At 37.9% G+C, this 7,433-nt stretch overlaps 1 long non-coding RNA gene across 1 annotated transcript in view; it reads left to right on the forward strand.

Moving 5' to 3' along the window:
- Positions 1 to 7,154, forward strand: part of LOC105526146 — a 13,727-nt gene extending 6,573 nt beyond the window's left edge. Inside the window, exons 2-3 of the long non-coding RNA XR_001004029.1 lie at positions 6,625 to 6,881; positions 7,100 to 7,154. This is a non-coding gene — a long non-coding RNA (uncharacterized LOC105526146). The remainder of the gene's footprint in view (positions 1 to 6,624; positions 6,882 to 7,099) is intronic.
- The last annotated feature ends 279 nt before the right edge of the window (positions 7,155 to 7,433 follow it).

Raw genomic sequence — 7,433 nt, forward strand, 5'->3', positions numbered from 1 at the left:
GGAAGGAAGGAAGGAAGGAAGGAAGGAAGGAAATAAAAGATCCTTAAAATAAATATAAGTTGTACCACTTTTATATAGTTTATTATGTTCCATTTTTTCATTCTATTTTTAATGTGAATGGTGATCCACTAAAATGATTTTGCTGCCACAGTTTAAAAAGCAAATATTACAAATGCTTAATTGACTCCTCTTTACTTAAATTGTCTCTATGATTGGTAAAATAGCCATAAATTTTCTTTGATGACATGCTGGATTCTGAGTGCTTTAAGACTAGCTGAGACATGACCAAGAGGGAGAAGCCTTGAGTCTTTAAAAGAGACCTCTGGGAAAACTCATTTCTGTCTGAAGCTTCATCAAAATAATCCTTAACATCCATATTTCCACCAACATCCTGTACATGATTATTTATGTGTTCTCTAAAACGATGGAGCTTTCTCCTCGGCTTTCTTCTATTCTTTCTGAGCCCTCACCAGAATTGCCTCTAAAAGTCAAAAGGGACTGAAAAACTAGTAAGATGTCTTTCCACCTTGCCCTTTTCTCCACAAACTCTGATGCTCATTTCTGTGATCAAGCTCCTACTGATCCGACTCCCAGAGCAGTGCTCAGTCGCCTGCTTTTCCTCACCTGGGCAATTCAACCTTCACCTACTCAGGAACTGAGATTTGCTGATGTACTACAGCTAGAAATGTAATCAAATATTTGTGTTAGTTTTCAACCACTCAATGATTTATCATTCCTTTCATTATCTACTGTCTGGCTTCTAACCCCCATCTTGAGTATAAACGGTAAAGATGGCAAATATAGGAAAGAATGGTCTTTTACTATAGGAGCCTACAAGTAATGAAGTGGGACGAAAACAGTCTCTTAACCAGACTTACGTCTTTACAAGGCTAAGAGAAGAAAGGTCGCTCTCTAGCACGTTCAGTCACAGTAGCCGAAGAATTTACGACAGTGGAAAATGTAGAAGGTGGAATAGGCCAACAACAAATTCGCTGATTGTTGGTGAAGCAATAGGGGCCAGGATACCTTTTATAGGCACACGTTCCAGTCCAGTGAGTCGCTTTTAGTGTGCATCAGAATCCCCTAAGTAGTCTGCTTAAATCAAGATTAGTTGTCTGGTGTGTTCTAAAGCCCTAGACCCTACCACTGAGTGGGAAGAGAGTGAGAGAAAAAGAGGGTGCAGGGAACCCAAGAGAAGCACAGGACAATTAAAGTAAAAGTAGGAAAGGAATGTACCAGCTGTGCACTATCAATATTTTCCTATCAAGACATCCACTGCCCCAGGATCACATGGTGATGGATCACAACAAAGACCCAACAAAAAATGTTGATGCTTTGAGACTCTTACCTAAACATGTATATTTAAAAAGTGGGACAGGAGAGGTACTCCAAACTGCATGACTTGATATTGACTTGATCATTGCACAGACTACAGTCATCATTAAACACACACGCTCTCCTAATTTGTATGCTGACACCACAGTCCTTACTCCTTGTTGAGAAATAACAAGGAGATCAGTGTGACTGGAACCTAAACTATCACGCTCATGATGCTATGCAGTAGCTCTAGATTCAATGTTATAATGTGTGATGTTACCACAATAGTATCCTAAATTATCACAAAGTGGTATTTTAAAAATGCAGTTTTGCGGTCCAATTACTTCACAGGTCACATGGCCTCAAAGCACTGACCTTAGAACTTAACAGCCATCTATAATGTTTCCATGAAAAATATGTTCCAGGCTCCAAACAACATTCTTTTAGGCAAACTTTTAGAACGCAATCTGCTTAGGAACTGTCTCTACTGGTCTGTGATACGTTTGTTTTGCACATGAAGTTTATTTCAGACTCTTTTCTACAGAGATATTTCCTGCCCTTGGAAGATGACTTCAAATAATAAATTGTCACCAAAAATGGACATGAAACTTTCAAAAAGCAGTAGGGAGGTGGAAAAGATGAACAAGCTGAAAACAAGTCCATTTTGGGAGGGTTCTGAACATCCCGGTTAAGGGAGTTTTTCATTTTAAAGGAAAAAGTATTCATCTGATGTGTTTCTTTGTTCATAGCACTTAATATAGAATTCTACAATGTTAAAAATAGGAAGTCAGGTTTATATGGTGTTTGCTTTAATGATACTAAACTGCCTGGAAACAGCAGCACATGCTATAACAAGTTTCAGATATTAAAAGAAAAGCTACAATGCTGAACTCCTTTCTAAACTTTTATATGAAGTCCCAGGATTTGTGGACATTCAGGAGCAAATCAGGGCTAATACGGGAAGCTTACAGATGGTATAATGGCTTCAGGCATCCCAATTATATTAAAAAGTTGAAAGTGGCAGATTCATATCCTCCCCTTTTACATGTCATAAATTCCAAAGTGTTGGTGTCAAACTGTGTCAATTGCACTCATTTATTAATACTTGGAATACCGTCAGTGAGCTTCCTAGCTGTTATTATCCATTTATTCATTTACAGCCATCTAATACTAACAGCAGCAGCCACGGTTTTCAGTCTTTTCCCTGAAACCATACATGCATTGCCTCAGGGAGACTTCCATAAGCCTGCATCTGGGGAGCGGGAAGAGGAAACAGCAAACTGCAGGATCTGCTGATCTTGGATATAGGTCTCTCTGCAGGAGCTTCCAAATGTGTCTTTGTTTATGTTCTGGGCTCTGGGTTGTTGTGGGGCACAGATCTAAGGAGGAAGGAATTTGTTGCCTCAATAAAAAAAAAAGTGTAATTAAGATGTGGAAGAAAGGTTAGGTGAAAGACAGAAAAAAAGACTATCTCCAGGTATTCTAAAACAAATATTTACACATTCAAATATCATCTTTTTTTAAACCATCTGATCCTCAGTCTTGGAGGCAGTGCTTAATAAACCCCGATGTCTCCACATAAAGTAAAAAAATAAATAAAATAAAACATGTATGGCAACGATGCACACGATTCAGACCCAAAAACTACCCCACATAAAACATTCATTATAATTAATGCAGTGTTTCTTGGCTGGTATTATTAAGACCTTAATTTTCCACTTGGTGGAACTTACTGTATGTAGTAGAAAAATCACTGGCTCTGAGTCAGAAATGCCTTGATTCTAATCCAGCCCCTGCCACTTCTTAGCCATGCCATGTGTGCAAATTAGTTGACCTCTCTGAGCCTTGGGTTTGTTTTCTTTAAAATGTGAATTATGAGGAAATATTAAATGTGATGATTAAACAAAAGAAAGAAAGTAAAACAATTACACAGTTCCTCTAAATTGCAACTTTCCTCCCTCACCCCTTTCCTCTTTAGGAACTGCACAGACATTTTTAATAAGAAAGGATATAAGTGATCAAAATAATGATTCTGAAAACATATGATTCATTGCAGACATTGGCAGTGTGTGCCCTCCATAGTATTGGGCATGAAAGAGTTAAGTGGGAACGCTACCTTTGAGTCCTGGGGGAAGGGTGGAAGGGAGGACGGTAATAGTGGATTTAATAGTGTTTCACAGGCAGAGTCCTGGTGCTCTGCAAAGCTCGAGATCATGTTTCTTCTTAGAGGCCCATCAGTCAGGAAGTGATTCTCAAAGAAGTTTACATTGCCCTACTCTCCTTACACTGCTGCACAGCAGGAAACCCAGGACACAGAATACTCACAAGAAAGATGCTAGCATTTCCCGGGATAATAGCGAAGGCAAATGAGCCTCATGTCACATAACATATTATAAGGAAGCAAAGTCTCCTGCACAACATTATACTAAAAAGACCAAACTTATATTCAGCCTTGAAGAGTTGCATACGTAAAGACCAAGAAAATAATCCAAATAGTAATCAAAAGCTCTAATTCTTCTTCAATTCCAGTTCATGTGCTACATTTTGAGAAGAATGACACAAAAGTGTACGTGCTCTCACACACACGCACATGCACACACACACACAAATATACACACATCCCATGCAACACACGTTCACACCTTTTGGTCAATACAAGAAAAGAAACCTAGATCATATCAGAACACAGACAGTCTTACTGGTCGGGCTGTGTCTTCACCACATGCTTAATGGAGAAAAATGGGTAAGGTATGTCAGAACTTCATCAAAGAACATTCCAAAGCTGTTACGTACATTTATGCTTGTCAAGTGTATAACCTGCACATAATTCTCTTTTATTCTTTCACTCAGTATTTATTTTCTGTTAGCTAGAAGAGGGCATGGGCTTTGTCTATATTGCTTACTTTTAAATTTGTGACCACCTGGCATGTAGTAGGTGCTCAATAAATATTTGCTGAATAAATTAATGAACACTTTCAATTCTAAGGGGGATTGTGCCATTTTAAATAAGCAATTACAACTGAATAAACTAATTTTATTTTTGATATCCCAAGGAATCCAAGCCCCTTTTGTTAGTAGTTTTCTTTCTAGAACACTGTCTGAACTAGGCCTATTTTATATGGCTTTGCTCCAGCTGACTGGGGCAAGGCACATTTTGTAGATTCACGTGGTAGCCTGTGGAGAGGTATCTACATGCAAGATAAAGACATTGCTTATATTTGTACAAATATTACACTATGGTGCAAATAACCAACTCTATCTTTTGTTTTTCTTGAGAGAGTCTCACTTCTGTCATCCAGGCTGGAATGCAGTGATGCAATCTCAACTGCAACCTATGCCTCCCAGGTTCATGAGATTCTCCTCGTGCCTCATCCTCCTGAGTAGCTGAGACCACAGGCACGAATCACCAGGCCCAGCTAACTTTTGTATTTTCAGTAGAGACAGGTTTTCTCCATGTTGGCCAGGCTGGTCTCGAATTCCTGACCTCAAGTGATCCACTCGCCTCATCCTCCCAAAGTGCTGGGATAACAGATGTGAGCCACTGCTCCCAGCCTACCAACTCTGTCTTCTATACATTAATTCTAAATCAATGATTTATTAATTTATCCAAATTGATTTTTCTCTATTTATGTTTTCAGCTTCTTCTCCTTCCAGGAGAGCTCCATGCCAGCATTCCCCTTTCCTTCAAAATAATACCTTGTACTTTTTCTTAGAATTCACCATAAGCAATTCAGCAAAATGTCACTGGCGCCTCCTACAAGATACCATAACAGCAAAATTTTATCTTTACTAAAGATTTTTTACTTTTTCTAAAGTTTAAATTTTTTCCACTTCTTTCTCCCTATGTGGTGACCTTACAAAGAACCATCATGGTCCAGTTACAGGATTTCCTCTTACAGAAACCACATTTTCTTGCCTTCATTAGGTCATGCAAGTTTAACCACCAAGTGACTGTCTTCGTCATAACTTTCGGTGGGCAGTTCAGGGCCTGGAGGGAGACCCACAAGTCTGCAGACCCAGCACAGTTTCTATAATTTTCTTCTAGAAAGGGATTTCATTAACAATCTCCCAACTTTCTTCGTATTTGTAACAGAAGTGTCACAATCTAGTCCCTAACAACCAAACCATTTTCATTATTAAAATAGATGTCATCACACATTTGTCAAAACTCATTATGTACAACCCAAGAGCGAAGCCTAATGCAAACTTGGACTCTGGGTGACAATGATGTGTGAATGTAGTTCACCCATTGGAAACGAATGTACCAGTCTGAGGGGAATGTTGACCACAGGGCAGGCTGTGCGTGTGTGAGAGCAGGGGAGATATGGAAACTCTCTACTTTCCACTCAACTTTCCTGTGGACCCAAAGCTGCTCTAAAACAAAAATAAAGTCAATTACAGTAAAATACTTGCATAGGACATAACTTCACAACACTGTTGAAAGCATTTTACTTATTTTGTGAATATAAGTATATGCAATTCTTGTGACAATATTATGAGAGAGATATTACTACTATTATCCCATTTTGGCTGATGAGACTTCAGTTACCTGACCCTGAATGTCATGACTGAGAAGTACCAGAACTGCCGCCTGGCTGCAGCCGACGCAACCGTCCTTACTCCGCTTGGGTGCTTCTCAGTCATGCCAAACTAAGTCTCCAGCCACACATTCCTCCCCTTCGCCCCAAGCACAGTTCTTTAAACTATTGGCTATGGTTGGTCTCATAGGCGTATTGTGTACTTAACAGTACATATACATGCGTAAAAATATTTCTGCATGTGACACTCTGAAGGATATGCTTTATATTTAAAAAAAAAAAAAAAGTGGAAGTGAAATAATTCCCAACAGTTTTCTCAGTAAAGACGAATATAAGGATTCACTTGAGTTCATCAAAGTGCCCCACAGATTCTTTGGTTATCTGTCTAATTCCGAAGTAATTCTGGAGTTTGTATAATTCATTTGGCAGTCTACTACAACCTTGATTATCTCATGGTTATTTAAGGAAGTTTTTATTTTTTAACATATTTTCTGTTTTACAAATTATCTGATGATGTGTATCATTTCTAAAAACAGAACAAAATCAAAATTTTTTAAAAGTTTACTCAAGAAAAGAACATCTAAATTGTTTAGATAACTGTGGTGACATAGACCAGAGAAGGTTTCAAAGGAAATCACTGTTTGTTCGTGAAGTGCAAATCCCTTTCTGGGGAATTAGTATCATGAAAATTATTACCAAAAAATCATAAGTATATGCAGGGTTTTGTTCTGAATATATCGCTAATTAAAAAAACAAATTATTTTTTCAGATGGAGTTGCTTGGATACAAGGAGAATCTTGCAGAATACAAATGAACTTGAAGGCATCAGTAATATTTTCAAAATAATAGAGATATGACACAAAGAGTCAAAGAGGTAATTGAAACCTGTCTTTGATGGGAATAACACTTAAAAGGAGCATTGTACCTGTCTGCTGGCAGCTTTAAAAAATATTAATGATTACTGAAATTGAGAAATGTCAGTAGTATGAAATAAGCAAAACTACTTCCCTAATGAGATTTTACAAGGTGAGCAATTATTTTGAACATTTTCTAACCTTGACTTTTCTGTTTATCTTAAGAATTTAAAAAACAAAACAAAACAAAAAACTAGTGTTTAAATATGAAAAAGAGACTTGTGGCAAATTCAGAATATAATAATTGATCATTAAAATAGAAATGCCTTCTCTAACCAGAAAAATGAATAAAGAAATTATAACTTACATTCTTTATGGATGTCTTTACAGAGATAAAGTAGTGGGATATTTACTTGAAATGACGTTCATCATCAATGCTGAAGTTTACAGAAGACAAAAATATAGAACTCATGTGTTCATAGACAGTCCCAGGACACACACAGTGGATGCATTGTGTTCTCCTGGGTTGCATAACTACTTTGAAAGAAGTTTTCTTTTCTGTGTCATAAAAGAAGACTTTTTGGCTCTGCCAGGATACTCTACCATTTGGCCCCACAGACTTCAAGCATGCCTGAAGATACGTGCCAATTGGTTGTTGGTTTTTGAAAATCCTTCTGATCTCTGCTGAGTTACCCAACTGGACTCAGAAGGGTCTGACCCACGT

This window comes from Colobus angolensis, unplaced genomic scaffold (assembly GCF_000951035.1).
Source record: "Colobus angolensis palliatus isolate OR3802 unplaced genomic scaffold, Cang.pa_1.0 Scaffold58, whole genome shotgun sequence".
Classification (NCBI taxonomy): domain Eukaryota; kingdom Metazoa; phylum Chordata; class Mammalia; order Primates; family Cercopithecidae; genus Colobus; species Colobus angolensis.